The 17,745-nt window shown below is 44.1% G+C and overlaps 1 protein-coding gene across 25 annotated transcripts in view; it reads left to right on the plus strand.

Moving 5' to 3' along the window:
* Window positions 1-3,502: 3,502 nt before the first annotated feature.
* The window catches only part of ENOX1 (ecto-NOX disulfide-thiol exchanger 1), a 536,733-nt gene continuing 522,490 nt past the window's right edge, over window positions 3,503-17,745 (plus strand). For 2 of the 25 annotated variants that reach the window (XM_070239799.1, XM_070239815.1), the window contains exon 1: window positions 4,005-4,322. The gene's annotated coding sequence lies outside the window, so the exon portion shown is untranslated. Of the gene's footprint in view, window positions 4,323-17,745 lie in introns of all 25 variants that reach the window. The other 23 variants (XM_070239818.1, XM_070239819.1, XM_070239807.1 and 20 more) reach the window with 22 other exon arrangements.

The following is a 17,745-nucleotide window of genomic DNA, read 5'->3' on the forward strand; positions in this document are numbered from 1 at the left end:
GCATGGCAGTTAAGTTCCTATGCTCTGCCTGGCTGGCCCGGGGTTCACCAGTTAGGATCACAGGCATGTGACCTACCCACAGCTTATCGAGCCATGCTGTGGCAGGCATCCCATAGAAAAAAAAGCAGAGGAAGATGGGAGTAGATGTTAGCTCAGGGCTAATCTTCCTCAAAAAAAAAAAAAAAAGCATATATACATTGGCCACTAATAATCAATTTTCAACCAAAATGGTTTATTTATTTAAGAAATGGCTTCATTTAAGTCGTATGGGGTAATTCAAATGGAAGTTTGTTGCACCTGGTCAAGTGATAAATTATGTTTCTGTTCACTTTTTTGTTCCTAAGAATAATGATAACTCGACTGTAGGCTCCTGAAAGGCAGAGACAGATTGGGTTTTATACTTTATTGGAAATAACCATCGAATGAAGAGCAGAACTGATTATGAAGTAGGTACTCAGTAAATGCTTGTTCAGTTTACTGATTTGCTTACGCATGTTCTTGGTGTTGACAATCAAATAAACTATTAGATTAAAAATGGAAGTGAAGATATTAGTAAATCCACCAATTCATTTCTTTAGCCATAAATATCTATGTGCAAAGGATCTATGTTAGTAGTGGTTAACCTGAGGTAAAGAGGGGGTTCCTGTAACAGCCTAAAATCTTATTCAAAAATTTTTTGTATGTTCATACCTTCACCTTCCTGAGAGGATCCATAGCTTTCTTCAGCTTCCAGGAAACCTATAACTTCATACACTATTAAGAACCCATTGGTAATTAATATATTTACCTACACCCCAAATGTCAGCACTGATAACTAAGAAAACCTGTTTACTTTTGCTTGGAATAAACTATAACCTTTTTTCTCTGACTTTTGATTTTCCTAAAGATGCTTGATCTCCAGTCAGAACTAAGTTGCCCTGAGTAATATCCAGAATAAAGCAACGTAGAAAAGCACGAATACAAACAGGATAACTTGACTTCTCCTTGTTCCTGTGCCACTCTGTACTGAGTTGGTACTGTGTGTCCAGGTGCAGGTCAAGGTGTTTTTTTATCATTTAAAACCCTAATGGACCAAATGATCTGGGATCTAATTATGGGGGAAATTACCTGCATCCTTATGCGTGCTCACAGCCACTAAAATGAACAGCAGCGCTTCAGCTAACGGTCCCTGCCTTCTCGCTCCAAAGAATTTGGGGCACTCTGCTCCCAGCATGAGGAGCTGACTTTGGAATTCATGGCACATCTCACAACCTAAATTTACTTCAGAGGTAGAAAGCTTTTGTTTTCTATTTAGACTGACAGAATAGATTAGTGAGTTGTGGTCAAATCAGTTTAAAGTTTCTCTACACACCCTACCCTTGCCCAATCCTGTGTTTTTAAGGAAGTTAATGTTTGACTAGTTTATTGCATTGCTGCAAATTGAAAGAAGTAGCTATGTTAAGGAGCACTCCCTTTTCAGGAAAAAAATAGGACCTTTATAACTATGCTATTGATTCTCAGGCCAACCGATAATAACACATGAAAATGAGTCTCTCGGTTAGTACATTTTATTATTATCATATAGTACTTAAGTAACCTGAGGAGCTGTGGTTTACAGCATTTTAATTCTAGCTGTTCCTCCAAAGTTTTATCTTTAAGTGGGTCAGAAACACTATATATCTTAGATTGTTATTCATTCCTTCTATTGCTTATCTTTTAAATTAACATATACTAAGATTGCTATAAGCCTACATTCTTATTTTCAAATGTTACCTTCTTATAAATGTTTTTATTTTTACAAAGACAAGACTGCCCCCTTTGGTGGTCATCAAAGTACGGCTTTGTTACATTCTTTCATCCCACCAAGTGAGACAAGAACTTGGGAAGCTGGGCAAAACCTAAAGGCAACTTTCTAAGGAAAACAAAGCTTTAAAATTCTTGTGGAAGATTTTGACCCATACCCATTTAAAGGTGGGCTGTAAAGAGTCCATTTCAGGTATCAGTGTTTTTCTGCTCCTTTTGCAAGTTCTAGAGTTTCCTTTCAAGTAAAAATTTTGAATATCTAAGTTTTCAACATAACACAAGTCACATGAATTCCATACCACAACAAATGGCTTCTAAGAAGACTGTAAATTGAGTGAGAGAAGAGAAGTCATTTAAAGGGACCCCCACTAGAGAACACAGCAGCACCCAAATAAATCCATTTTAATTTTCACTTTATTTCAGTTATATTTCAAAGCTGTGATATCATGAGTGGAAAGAGAAGCAGCTCATAGAAGAGCCTGACTTCAAAGAAACTGAAATTTAGCATGGAATGTAAAATTGAGGACTTTTGCTTCTAAGAGGGTGATTGTAGAAATACGGAAGTTGAAGGCTTGGGGCTACGGCAGAATTATTAGTCTAGGGTGATTCTGCAAGTCTTGGTGAGCGTCCATGAAGCAATGCTCTTTACAAGAGAAAAGCTCCTACCTGACTATTAAAAACGTGCATTTCTCTTAAAACTCTTTTCCTTTCCTTCTGCTCCAGAAGGGACATTATAAACTGCTAATGAACACTGACTTCGACCTTTTGAGAGGTTAGATTTCCCCAGGACTGAAATAAAGCATGCTTTAGTCTTCTCACACTCAGAGCATCCCATTGGGTTCCCTGTAGAGTGCTTTTTGCTTGCACCCTTTGGTAAAGTGCACAGTGGGTCAGTATTCTCTGCAGTCTGTCTTTGCACTGGGGCTCTGGCCGCCAGAGGGGAAAACAGCCACCCACAGGGAACCGGCATAAGTTAAAATCAAGCAAGCCTAGTGGGATGGTAATGACTTTCCCAGCAACCAAGTCTTTCCTTCAGGATGTGTGAAGCTAGAAAACAATGTCATTCATTCAACATTTATGGAGAACACACAATGTACACGGGACTGTGCTAAGTACTGGAGGGCATGGAAAAGTATGCAAAACACAATCCCTGCCCAGAGGATTCCCACTGGGAAGGGCATTTCAAGTATCACCCAGACCTTACGACCCTTCAAGAAATTCTTGGGCGAATAAAATTGCAGTCAGAATTTAAAAGAAGCATGGAAAAGAATACCGCTGGGACAATCTGTCTTTTAGGAGGGAGGGCATGTAAATGTGCTTTAAAAATTTATTTCTAAGGTATACAACGTGGCTCGGATGAATGAGGGAGCAGAGAGTTGAACCCGCCAAGAGAGGCGCCAGGCTGGCCGCACTGGCCCCTTCCTGGAGGAGCCTGACTTCAAAGAGGCACTGCGCGGATGCCTGCACAGTTAGCTGAATCCGAACAAAGAGGAGGCTGGCACTTTCACCTGGGAAGTGGATTAACTTTGAGGAAAAGTGGCCTCGGAGGAGGAAAAAGGCCACGTTCCACCTGGAGTGAGAAGCGGCCGCCCTGCCCCCGACGGTGCCAGCTGACCTCATCCGCGACTGCCCTCACGCTCGCTCCCCCTCCCCGCATCCCGTACCCCGGCGAGGCGGTGGGCCGCGCTCGGCGAGGTTCCACCGCCCACTCCACGCCCGCAGCCCTTGCACACGCCGGCTCCAGCCGGTAGTCGGCCACGTGCGCCCGGGTCCTCCGCTCGTTCCCTCAGCAGGCCGGGCGCCTCCAAGGTTGCAGTAGCAACCGTGGGGTCCCGATTTCTGTCCCCTCCTGCACAGCTGAGAAGTCCGGGCAGCGGCGGCGTTGGCGGGAGCGAGCTGTTCGGCCCCTCCCTAGAGGAGGCAGCGCGACCGTGGGCTGCGGGCGCCGCCTCTGCTGCATCCGTGGCTGCGCGCTCCGCTGGGCTCAGCCCCGCTTGGATCTGGAGCCCGCGCGCCGCGCTGCCTTCTCTTCCTCGGCCGCCGCCCAGCCGGCAGCTCCCCCAGCCAAGACGCGCGCGTTCTAGCCTCCTTCCCCGGGTTTACGGATTTCCGGGGGGCGAAGAATTTTGCCTCGGTCCCTACGAGCATCTCTCGACCTCTCTCCCCCTCCCCTCGCGACTCCCCCACCTCGTGGGCGCGCGCGCGCACACTCACACACACTCACACTCGCAGGCGCGCGTGCGCACGCCCGCGCGCCCCGAGCCGCGGAGTCTCCAGCGCCGCTCAGCAGATCCCACTCTCTCGGGCGCCGCTACTCACACAGGCTTCCAGCCGCCACGGGGCGTCCTCTGTCTGCGGCAGCGGCGGCAGAGGCAGCGGAGGGAACGGCAGCTGCAGCCCGGCCCCGTCTGGCAGCTCCGCGCCCGGGACGGAGTCCGGGAAGCGGAGAAGGAGGACGCCGAGGCAAGGAGGAGCCGCGCCGCGCCCGGCGCCCGGCTCCACGCGGCGGGCTGCCTCTGCTCCCCGCACGGCGGCCCCAGGTAAGCACCTCCGCGGCCCGCAGCATCCCTGGGGCGTTGGGGCTTGGAGCCGGGGTTTCTCGGTCCCGCCCTCGCTGAGGCACCGGGACAGAGGCTCGCAGGGGAGTGGGCTCGGGGGGGAGGGGAATGGAGGTAGAGGTGAGGCTGGCAGGGAGGGGAGCGTGGGAGCGTGGGGGCTTCGGCTCAGCCCCCCGCGCCCTTCCCTGCTCTCCCCGAGCTCCAGCCCTGTCACTTTTACGAGCCCAGGGGTGCCGTGCGCCCCAGACAGCTGTTCTGCGCTCTCCCGGCCTCCGCCAGCCAGGGTTGGCTCCCGGCTCCGCGCCCGCCGCGCGCCTCCCACCTCCCCTACACCTTGGACAGCGCACCCCGCCGCCCCCTGCACAGCACTCGGGACCGCGTCCTGCTCGCGCCTCCCTCCCGCTGCCCTCTTCTTTCCAGTTTGTCACCCCCCCCCACCCCCCGCCCTGCATCCCATGTCGTCCCTGTCCTGGCTGACTCTGCTCTGGTGCGGGCTGGAAACTTTACTCCCCGCCTCGTCGGTGCTAGGTACTATTGTTGTTATTTGTGACTGTCCCCTTACAAGGGGAACTCAGACACCTTGGATGGGTCTTCCTCGGCGGGAGCATGTCCTGTCCTGCCGAGCCCGGGGCAAAAGAGGCCCTGGGCAGCTGGACTTGGCGGCTGCCAGGGTGCAGAGCCCGCGCCTGGGGAACTGGACGCCTGCCGCCTCCCGGCCTCTCCAGACTCCACACGTGCGCGCCTCCCACGAACGCGGCCCCTCCCCGGCCACCCAACGTCCTCCCCCTGCACGGACACGGACACCCCATAGGTTGGACACCCGGTGCTCGCGGGTCCTGATTGGTTGAACACATAACCCCGCCTCCTTTCCGGAGGGGGGTGGTTCTGAGTGTTGTGGTTGTCATCCCGCGGCGCGCACATGGGGGAAGCGGGGTCCACAGGTGGGGAAGCCCTGCTTGGTAGGATCCCTGCGTCCAGCTGTGTGTGGCTACTCACCCATTCTCCTTCCTCCACATACACTCCTGCTTTTCTCCTTTTCTGTCTCTTTCTCAATCTTTTACTGCTATAAAATTTAAAAAACTGGCTTGTAACTCTTCTTTTATTAATATTATATTTGTTTGGTGATAGCAGTTTTTAAAGCAGATCTAGAAGAATGAGGGAAACAAGTCGTATGGGGAGGTTCGTGGCAAACTGGGTTGCAGATTTGAGTCCAGTAGTTTAGAGAAAGTAATGGGTGCCTAAGGGATCTGAAGAAGGTGGAGAAAGTGTGAAGGAAATTGGTTCTTGCAGGAGAGACACAGGTGAGCGAGCTTGGGAAGCTGAGGGAGAAGGAAGTGGGTCATTTGTGGGGTGAGATGTGAAGGAGGACCCCGGATGGGCTCTCCCGAGAGGTGGGTGCGTTCCGCTGAAGACGGCTCAGTCCGGAGAAGGGGTAATTTTGGCTAGTGTTTAGTTCATTATTAACACACACTGCTTCTGTTTTGTTAGCGTTGCCCTTTTAATAAGAGACTCTATAGTAATAACGTGAATCCATGTGATAGATTTTGCTTATTCCACATTCTTGTGATATATAGATTTGCAAGTGGTAATGGATTTCAAAAAGTGAATTTCAAAGTCTCCCATAGAGGGAGGGACTAAATAGTTAAGTTAAAGTGCTTTTGAAATATTGTGAAGGAAGAGGGATGAGCATTGCATAAAATCCAAAGATTGTTCTGGCATTATTTAGGGCCTTTGCAGAAATATATATGTATGCGTAAATGATACTGATTTCTCTTCATTACAAAGCATGATTGCCTCTAGCATTTTCAAGCTTTAATTCCTTCAGGCTGTTTTGATGTTGTGTCTGTACATCTAAGAATATTGTAATTCTTGTCTTTAGAAGCCTTGTCAGTGCAAAACAAACAGCAACTGATGGAAGTTAATGTTGACAACTTTATACAGAGTACACTGTGTGTTATTTTATTTGTAAGCTAGTGAAATATGCAACAGTAACATAGCATGACTGCTATTCCCCAGGGACCCATATCAAAACAAAGTGGGGAATCACATGAGGCTATTCCAGGGAGAACAATTCAAGTATTTTAAAAATCAGTATATTTTAAGATTCTTTGGTGTAGACAGCAACAGAATTTTGCCGTTTGAATTATTATCTCTGTACACAAGTGGTAGCACATGATATTAAGTAAAACAGCGTATTAAATGTTAGATGATTCGAAAGTTGACAGTAAAGGATTTCCATTTGTTATGATGTTTATGTGACAGAATTGCTTTTCTGACTGGAGGACTTTGTATTCAAGGGACAGAATTTGATACATCTGGCAAATTGGAAATTATTGCTACTGTTGAAAAAGTAATTCTTACTAGATTTTTATATCTCTAGGTCATGCCTTGATTTTCCCTCAGGGATTTAGATTCTAGCTTTTGGCCTTTGAAATTTAGATGGATTTGGAGGTAGGTAGGAGAATGTATTATCACATATACACATGTGCATATATGCAAAATATATGTGTGTATATCAGCACACAGTTATCTATTTATACACATAATTTTGGGGTACTTTCAGTGTATTTATTTATATATGTTATTATCATCCTGAGAATTTTTTCTCATTTCTTCTTGTCCAAAAGGTGACCCTGTTTTAAACTGTAGAAAGCATTATCACCAGTAGAATTGGCCAATAGATCATGGAAACAGACAATAGTATTTTGTTGCTTGGCAACCACCTACTGTGAATGAAAAACAAAGCAGTGACAGCTGCTTCCACATCCTGATGCTCACACTGTAGCTCACACATTGGAACCCTCCAAATGAGACAGATCTGAGTTTTATTTGAATAAGGTGAAGCTCTTTCTTTTATGGGATGTTTTTAAAAAGGATATTTAAAAATTTTATTCTAATAAGAATTATGTTGATATTGTAGGGTGAAATGAAGCATCTAATTTCAATTGCCCTCTTAAATCTAGTATACACTGAAAAATGCAAGATTGGGAGGGCTGTTTGGACCCTTCTCATTCTTCCCCTTAAAATCATTAAACACTGTAAGCACATTTTCTGCTGCCGTCAGGTGCTCTCAGGATTTTACGAAAACTTGAGTTCTTTATGATACCTAAATAGATGGCTAGATTTTGCTGCTAGGGGGAAATTAGAGGTTGATGCTCTGGTCTAACCCTTTAATTTTAAGGAACACCAAGGCACAGTGAGATGCTGTGACTCAATGCTGGGACGGAGCCATCTCCAGAGTCACACTTGAAAATTTTCTCCCTCATTTCCTCCCCTGAATTATTCTTTCTTTGTTCTTTATTTACATAAAATTTGTAACAAAGATTTTTGTTCTACTAAGGATACTTAGAAAATACAGTAATATTTGGGAGTAAAATTCAGTGTTGACACCAGGCTAGATTATGGTTTTCGATGCGTTGTATAGCGTGCATTCTGCCTTCAGTTTCTGAAAGTCCTATGGCTCCCACCTGTTTTACCAAACTACGGAAGCCCAGCTCCTTGTTTTGGTAATTGTTTACATCTTTGGACAATCTTTCATGATCTGTTATTCTCTGTGTGAATCTTGAACTGGGATGGGATTGAAGATTGTGTTGGTTAGCTTGTATACCTGCAAGCGTTTAAACGTTATAGCTAATTAATCACTCGTTGAGGGCTTCTGTCTGCAACGTGATAGACAAATTGTTGGTGTAGTGATCCGGGCTCTTTAAAGTATGTGGGACAGACTGTGTCGCTGCCTAGTGTTGCTTTCAGTTTTTTATCAAAGCTGTCTTGTCCGGGGTGTTACCTGAAGCCTGTTCATGGAGGACAAGTCATCCGTGAGAGATGGTAATACTGCAGATTGTTTCTTACTTCTGAAATGGTAATAAATGGGTTATTGGGTGGCAAACCTGGATTGCATGTACATTATTAAGCATTTCTTCTAAACTTAGGAAGTGTATTGCATGCATGATGCGTTTTGAAGTTTCTTATGCAATTTTATTTTATTACTTATTTATTTATTTACTTTTTTAAGGTAATTGTTTTTTTACAGAAGGTCCGTCCTAAGCTAACATCTGTTGCCAATCTTCCTCCTTTTTCTCCCTTTTCCCCCCAAAAGCCCCAGTCCATAGTTGTGTATAGTTCTGTATTTTTCTAGTTCTTCTATGTGTGCCACCACCACGACACGGCTACTGACAGATGAGTGGCATGGTTCCACACCCGGGAACTGAACCCCGGGCCTCCAAAGCAGAGTATGCTGGACTTTAACCACTAGGCCATCAGGGCTGACTCTTCCTATGCTATTTTAAAGAATCTGTATTCTGTTATTTATTATTTATGATGAAGGTAGACATTTCCCTTTTATACAACACCTTAAGTAGAAAAACTTGGAGTAGACAAGTTTGGAGAAACAATATAGTGACAATATTAAGTACCATTGAAGAGCCATTTTCACGAGAAAAGCGTGCACTTTAACAGATTTGTATGGAGGAATAAATTGATTTACAGTTTATTTAACCTAGTTTTAGAAGCCTGCTATTAACTTGTTCTGCCTAGAAGGATTTTCAAGCAGAATGATAATTTGGCAGATTTCAAGTGAACTTCCCTGATTTTTTAAAACCATTTTCTACAGTCTGGTTATAGTTTGTCCAGGACATACACTTGTTTTGGACCCTCTAGGGTTAATCTGAATTTTAAGGTTATTATTTTTTAAAATTTCAGAACCATCTCCCTTTGCATAATGTGATGTTAAATATTCTGTTTCATACATTTAATTTAATCCACTGGAATCTTGAAATTTCAATAACTTCCCTCTTATCTTCATGTATGAGATAATGTGTGTGTATGTGCAAACACATACACAATACTTATATTTTTTGTTATTGTTTTCATCCTTAGGATACAACACTAAAGGACCAGATTTGTGTTTTTTTTCGTTTAGTAGAGAAGACTTAAACAAGAGATATTTACATTTTCAATTTCCTTATGTCAGCTTCTGCTTTTATTACCTATAAACTCTTACCCACATAAATAGGATGATTGCTAAAATCAAACAAACAAATAAATATATATCTAAGTAGCATGTCACTTGCTACCCTCCAGGCTAGCCAAGAAAGCATATTTTCTCTTTCTTAGACACACACATACTTTCACCCACACCCATATACACACTGATTGTCAGGTCCTGTAGACTCATTTTATTTTAAGAGTGGACAGAAATAGTGTTTGATTGGGAGATCTGTGTATGGTAGTTTTTTAAGTAAAGCTTAAAATATATTCAGATTTTCAGAAATGCAGTAGCATAGGAAGAATTAAATTGAATTATTCTCTTTGGAAAACTTTCAAATTTATGCTGACACTGTAACCCATGGCCCTTAGAACAGTGCCCAGTACCTCCAACAGAGGCTGGGCACCTGGTATATATTTTGTGGAATATGCACTTGCCCTTCTTTATGTAATGTTGCAAATATTTCAGTTTGTATCTGTATGAATTGTAAAAGTTGAGAAAATAGAGAAGAAATTACTGTAGTTTTCTAATTGTTTCTGGCACTGTATTAAAAAAACATCAAAATAGCTAACTTAGCCAGTGATATTTTGTAATATACTTCTTGTCAGCGTAGGAAGTTATACCAGAGGTATTGATTTTTCACAAATACAGCCATCCTAAGTGCAGAATAGCTCTTTAATAGCCCACAGCAGCATAACAAAGGTTATGGCAGCTAGTCCGAAGGAATACTTTATTTAGTTGGAGCTGGAGGGTGAAGTTTGCTAGCCCCAATGTAATTATCCAGCCTGGAATGTGGCCAAGGTGCTGTGGTTAACATCCCAAACAGTGGGAGAAAAGCCACGGATGAGGTCTTTAGTAACTTCAAGTGGCCGGACCTCTGCTTTGGTCTCATTTGCAAGAGAGCACGTTGAGTAGCTTGAAAACTGCACAGGCTGTTGTGCATCTAGATTCCAGGTACCAAATTTCTGGTCCTTGGAAGAAATCATGATCCCGAGCATGCAATGCCATTGAAGTAAGACTTTCTTCTTTATCCTGCTCCATTTTTCTGAAGTAGATGGAGAGTGATTGTGTCTCTGGGGATAACCCTGGCAGAATCACAAGGTGTGTGAAGCCTGACATGCTTCCAGTTACCCTTAAAGCATCCTTCACCTTTCCACCACTGCCTCAGTGTTCATCTTTTTCGTAGGGTTTAATTCACAGTTTCCCTATCAGCGAATCTTTGTTAAGGTGTATGCTGATAAAAGGTTACAGTACTTCCCTGGAGCGATTCTTGAGTGTCTTGTATATACCAGGTGCTCAATATATATTTGTTTAGTTTTACTAGTGGAGTTGTACCTACTATTTTGATAGATTAGGAAGATAGATTTTTCCAGGGAACCTACTTAAATAGTATTATACTATTTTCTTTTAGGATTATTTAACAAATATTCATTGAACATTTACCGTATGAATGGGACAGTATTTGGCTCTGGGGATCATAAAGTTTCTTAAGACACAGTTCCTACTCACAGAAGAGAACATGCTATTTTCAGGGAAGTGCACCAGTTCATTGTGGTTTAAAAGTGACTATGCAGGGGAGTCAGAAGGTCTGGAGAGCTGAGCAGGAGACAGACCATAGAGGACTTAGTAAGGCCTACCGAAGATTTTGAACTTAATGATATCGGTCAGTGTTTCACAATCTGCCTGTTCAAAGGAATCCCATGAAATGCTTGCCACAGTAATGATTTTTGGGTCCCATGCCACACCCACTGAATCCAAATCTTCAGGTAGGTGGCCTGGTGGAGCAGACATGGTCAGTTTCGTACTCATATGCCCAGATGCTGACTGCTCTAGTACATGGGTATAGAATTATTCTGCAGGCAGCTACTGTTTTCCATCTGAGGGCTTTCTCTCCCACAGGTGGGGCAACTTTGTAAGGCAGTGAAGCTCATGGCCTGAGAAGTGGACCTCAGCCGATGATAGAAGAGAGCCAGGCATTAATACACTAGCATCCCAGACCCTTGGGTGTAATAACTGATGCATGCTCGACACTGTGTCCCAGAGTTCCCCAGTGCAACGGAGCCTCAGTTGCCCACAATGACAGTCTGCTAGATAATCTGTGCTTCTTTTGGCTGTCTCCCTTTCCTCTACCTCTTCCTGGGATCCCCTCCCAAATAAATAACTTGCACTTAATTGCTGTCTCAAGGTCTGTTTCTGGAGGAACCCAACATAAGATACTGAAGAATCTGCTTTATCTTATTTCATTTTTTGTTAATGCCCCCACTGGTTTTTATAATGAGGCAGATTTGGGAGACCTGGTCTCAGGTGATAGAGCTACTGAAGGATTAAGATGAAGGCATTGTCAGTTTTGATTTGCACCTTAGAAAGATCATGCTGGCAGGTATGTAGGGAATAGCTTGATGGAGGAAGAGTTGGGGGCATGGATATCTGCTAGGAGGCCCAGACAAACAATGATAAGCACCTAGGTGAGGGCAGTGACTGTGGGGTTTGAGATCGGCAAGGGATGCGTGATGGATTTTGATGGAAAGCTGTCTAGAAAAGTCAGCACAACAGAGAGGCCTGCAGTGTGTGATCACTTAGCTCACTGTTGTTCCTACAATGAGATTCCAGCCTTCCACCCTGCACCACAGCCTTGTTTGTCCATTAGACGTGGCACCCCTTGAAGAGCTGTCTCCTCTGCCTTGCTTGCAATCTTGGTCAGGCTTTCTAGAGTTAAGTAGTACAATCTGGGCATCAATAAAAGAAGACAGAAAGATAAATTGAAGAATATAAATAATTGACTACCAGGTCATTAAAGGAAGAAAGTTATATTTCACAGGGAGGATTTGTGGAGTTGTAGAGAAGGAGAGTTGGAGAAATGTCTGTGACCCGTGCCCATTTTGTGATGAATGGTGATTTTTTTCCCCCATACTCTTGGCTAAGAGGTGATTTTCATCCACTCTCGGTTTCTGGAAGACCTAGCATGCACTTATGTCTATTGTTTTCCGTGCTTCTCTGATAGCCTGTGTTTTAGCTAAGTGAATGAGTGGTAGCTGGGGGTGGAGCTGGTTCTTTTCTCTTCTTCTGTCAAAATGCCAGGCTTTTGGCTGTAGTTTCTCCTGCTGGTTCTTAGGTCACCAGTTCCCAAAGGAGATCAAAGGATATAGAGGGTGGGAGAAGAAAGCATAAATCCAGAAAGAGAGCCATTTTGAATTAAATACTTAATTATGAAATGAGCAGGTTAGAGCTTGTTAGATGATACGGAATAAGATCAGGCAGCCTTCTAATTGTCCCATGTATGAATACTAATATGCTGGCTGCATCTGCAGCCAGAAAGGCTAAGGCTGACTAATCAAACTAGAGCAACCTGACAGTCGTATTTCTGTAAAAGTAACATTGAGCCAGTGACAAAGAGAAGACAGAACTGTGGCAAGTTGTAGGAGGGTTGGCAAAGAGCTTCCCGGGCCTTGTTTAACAAGGAGACCAGGCATGGGAGTAGAAATACCGAGCATGTGAGTGTAAAGAGGCCGGAGACACCATGGGTGAGACACGATGGAGAGAAAGAGGCCTTGTTTATTTAGAATATTATCTATGTATTTATGATATTTTATAATTAAACTTTTTATTTGGAGATAATTCTAGATTCATATGCAGTTGTAAAAAACAATAGAGAGATCCTGTATACCCTTTACCCATTTCCGTCCAATGATACCACCTTGCAAACCTGTATAGCAGAGTGTCAGAACCAGGATATTGATCGATACAATCCACCAGTCTCGTTCAGATTTCCCCAGTCTTACTTGTAGTCATTTGGATGTGTGTGTGCACGCACATGTGCATGTGTGTATTTTCTTCTATTCAATACTATTTTTTATTTTTAAAAGTAAAAGCCCTTTTCATTCTAGAATTTTGAAAAAAATTCACTAGTTTAGACTAGTTTGGCTTAATTATAACTGAAGAAAGGGTAATAGAATAAATTCCCCACCCCCTTTCCAACTCTGGGATTCTGCAGAGTGGCATCAGGGGCCACCTGTAGGTGGCAGAAAGGTCAGTAGGTTTTTCTGCAAAGTCTAGCTTCCACTTTTATTTATTCCTCTGTGACTATTATATGGCAATAAGCAAACCTTTTAAAAGTGTGTCTGTTGTAGAAGCAGCTTGCTTATTAAAGCTCCCTGGGACTCCTCTTCCTTGTCCCAGCATTTCTCTCCTTCCCTTCCAGCATTCCTTGCCCTTCCCTCTTCCACTCTGTGTTGGAGGCGGCTCACCCCTGCAGGCTGCTTTCCCAGATTTCTGAGTTAGCTGGCCCACTCTCTTCAGCCCATGGGAGGCACTGATGGGAGAGAGCAGGGAGAAGGGCAATGCCAGGGTGTGTTTTCCTTTCCTCCAGCTTCCTACGGCATCCCTGGCAGTGGGAATCCCTCCCCTGTAGCACCACTCATGCTTGACAGACCTTCTCTGGCTCCAGCTGCTCACAAGTGACCTTGGCCCACAGACTCTAACAGCACTACCTCCTGCTCTTGTTTCTTCAGCCTCAGGGAGGTAGCAGCTTCCTGCTTTTGCTGATCTCTGGATTACCTCACTATCATGTACTACCCTTTGCTCCTTCATCACCTGAGTAATCAATTCTGCATATTAAATTTCCTCCACGAAAAAATACTTGAAGAGGGCTGGCCTTGTGGCATAGTGGTTAAGTTCATGTGCTCTGCTTTGGCAGTCTGGGGTTTGCAGTTCGGATCCCTGGCGCAGACCTACACTCCACCCATTGGGCCATGCTGTGGTGGTGTCCCACGTGTAAAATAGGAGAAGATTGCCACGGATGTTGGCCCAGTGACAATCTTCCTCAAGCAAAAAGAGGAAGATTCGCAACAGATGTTAACTCAAGGCCAGTCTTCCTCACTAAAAAAAAATTACTTGAAGAGATTTCTATTTTCCTAGTTAGATATTCCCAAGTTCCTCAAAGCATGGAAATGGTAGAAATCTGATGAGGTTTTCCTCTTCTGGCATTCTGGCTTCTTCTACTGCAAAAATCTTGCTAGCTCCAGTCAGGGTAGAAAGTACCTGTCTTTATAATCTCACCCCTTCCACCAGGAATCTCCATCCCTTTACTGACTATTCATCCCCTCTTAGTGTCTGGCTTTCCGAACACTAATTTCCGTTTGTCACATATATTTGGCATTTTGGCAAACTCCTCTACTCTTGTCCTCGAACTCCTCTTTTACTAACCTTCCCTATCTTATTTTCTGCCCGCAGTTTTTACTGAGCTATCCCCATGTATAACCTCCTTATGCCTGTTTTAACCTATTGGCCTCATGACTCACTCCTGAATGTATTTTGTTTTACGGTCATAGCTCTGCTACCTAATGATTTGGTTCTGCTGGCACTTCACTTTCCTCCTGGCCTGAGTTGCTTTTATCATGTATTTTGAATGCTTTTTATGTGTATTACCAGGCTCCTCATCTCCTATAAAAGTGTATGTGGTTCTGTAACAAAAACAATGGTAAGAACGTTCATAAGAGTGCTTTTGGAATATGGGAACAGGACTCAAGTAGCATCTTCAAGTGTAAGGCAAATTTAGAAGCCAGGTCAGAGGAAGCAAAGCAGAGTCCACCATGGTGGCCACATATATTGCCTTAAGGAAGAGGGCACAAGAGAGAAACTTAGGATGCTTGGGGAAGATGTTGGGGCAGTATAGTGACTGCTCAGGCTCCTCTGCCTATTGGAGAACAGTCTTGTTGGTTGCTACCATATTGGTCCCATAGTTGGCTGCACTGGGCAGCTTCAGCCTGTTTCCAGGGGATCCCCAGCCGAGCACAGAGAGCTCGGAGTTGGAGCTTGGGAAAAGCTTTTGAGCTCTCTCTGATGAACAACCCAGTTGTACATGTCCCATCCTTAGATGCCAGGAGCACTACCTTTAGGCACTGCGGCAACATGGGGATATTCTTTAAATTAACAGCCATGCAAATCACCACCATGTCTGTGGACTGGGGTCTGGGAAAATCCAAAGCTTTGGCTAAAGAAGAATTCAAGTATTGAAAAATAGCCCGTGAGATGAGCTGTATGTGTGTTCAGGTCCTGATGTTCCTGCCTTTGCAATGGGCACAGGGGCTGGGGAGAGCTTTGTAGGCTGTGAACACAGTTGTGAACAGATGCATCTCTTTGGAACCTGCCTGTAAGGCCACTTGCTTGCCTCTGCTTTCCGTAATGATCAGAAATGGTGAGTGCTGGGCGGGAGAATTATGGATTAGGTGGCTCTGGGAACTGACCGTGGGAGAGAAATAAGCTTATTTTCAATGGACATAAGCTTTGAAGGCAAGTAATCAAGACACACTTCAGCCTCATGGACAAATTAGGGTTCTAGTTAATGCAGGTGCAAGATTGGAAAAAATGAATCACTTGTACACCTATAATCACTCAAGAACAGTTTGTTTAGTAACAAAACACCAATTATGTGGGCTTTTATGTGAGTTTCTCCTCTAGTTCCCTTTTTCCTTTATCTCTCAGAACTGACTGAGTTCAGGATCTTCTTTTGCCCTGGTCGTACCCTGTGCACTTTCCCTCAAGAAAGTGATGCCTCCAGTCTGGTGATGTAGTGGTTATGTTTGCGTGCTCTGCTTCGAAGGCCAGGGGTTCACAGGTTTGGATCCTGGGTGCAGACCTACACACCGCTCGTTAAGCCACGCTGTGGGACCATCCCACATATAAGCTGGAGGAAGATTGGCACAGATGTTAGCTCATGGCCAGTTTTCCTCACCAAAACAAAAACAATAACAACAACAACAACAGCAAAGAAAGTGGTGCCTGGGTGAGGGCAGCCAACAGTTTCTCATGACATCCTTCTGAAGCCTGGCCTTTTACCCATTTCATTTGCATCTTTCTGTAAATATAGTCCCTATTTCTTCCCTTATTACTAAAGATAATAGTAATAGGCAGTGGCACTAGGAGACAGTTTTTAATGGAATTTTCTTGGGCATGAAGGACTTGATTCTGTTGAGAAACACAAAGCAGGTGATGTGGAAGTCAGAGAAGTCATTTCTTTGCATTGGTTGGTGCACTCTATATGGTGTCGAGGTGGTAGTTTCTGATTTTTCTCATCTAGTTTTTAAAAGAAAATTTTGGTGTATATATTTTAAATCTCACGTAATATTGTGAACTAGCTTGATACTCATTTTGTAGTTGAAATTTAATGTTTTTGGAAGAAAGCATGCTTCATATTCATTGTGCCAAACAAATAAGTATTAATTGTGCCAAGTTCATGCTAGGTGCTGAGGATGCAGCAGTGAACAAAAACAATGACTATTCCTGTCCTCCTGGGAGCCCACAGTTTACTACAAAGGATATTAAGTAAAATGAAAATAATTATATAATTGGAACTCATGATAAATACTTGGAAAAGACCAGGTTTCTCTGGAGGGGTATGATGAGAGTGAAGTGGTTAGAGAAGGCTTACATGGGAGAGTAATTTATAAATTAGGACCTGAAGAAGGATGGGGTTATTCAGGTGGGGAGTCCCATGTGTGAAGCCCAGACGTGAGAAAGAGCTTGGCTTTTGGAGTCGCTGAAACATTGCCAATGTGGCCGGAGTGCAGAGAGTGAGGGTGGAGAGTGGCTGGAATGAGGCTGCTGAGAGGTAGGTTAGGGCCTGGTTATGCCAGACATGCTAGGCCAGCCTGAGGACTTTGGCTTTTATTTTAAGTGTGGTAGGGAGCCACTGAAAGCTTTTTGTTTTGTTTTTCTTTTTTTTTTTAATTGAAGTGAAATTCATGTAACATAAAGTGAACCATTTTAAAGTGAATAATTGAGTAGCATTTAGTACATTCACAATGTTCTGTAACCACCATCTGTATCTATTCTAAAACATTTGCATCACCCCTAATGGAAACTCCATATCCATTAAGCCATCACTGAAGAGTTTTGAGGGGAGTGACGTGGTGTGTGTAAGATCTTGTAGTATGTAAGAGCTTTCGGGCAAGTTTCTGGAGAAGGGATTGGAGAGGGCAGGAGTGAAAGCCAGACAACTAACTTGGAAATCATGGTCCAGTCCAGGGAGAGATGGTGCTGGTGGCTTCCTGGACATGGGACAAGAATGTGACCACGGATATGGAGTAGAGTACAGTTATCCCAAACACAGTTATATAATCAGGTTTGATTGTCTGGAAGTGATTTAGTCACCTTGTAGTTGTTTACATTCCTGTTTCCCAAAGGATAATCTGTAGCCTTTTCAGATTTGTCTAGGATACTTGGTAAAAGTACAGCTACTTAAGCCCACCTTGCGACACTGATGCCATGGGACTGAAGAGGGACCCTGAGGGATCCTTACTGGAACTGAGGTTTGAGAACCACTCATTGTTGTCTTCTTTCTCATTCTGATGCCCTTTAAGATTGAAGCTGCCAACAGTCCGTCAAAGTGGGATGAATAAGGAGGAGACACAGAATAGACAAATG

The sequence above is a fragment of the Equus caballus genome, chromosome 17 (genome assembly GCF_041296265.1).
Source record: "Equus caballus isolate H_3958 breed thoroughbred chromosome 17, TB-T2T, whole genome shotgun sequence".
Taxonomy (NCBI): domain Eukaryota; kingdom Metazoa; phylum Chordata; class Mammalia; order Perissodactyla; family Equidae; genus Equus; species Equus caballus.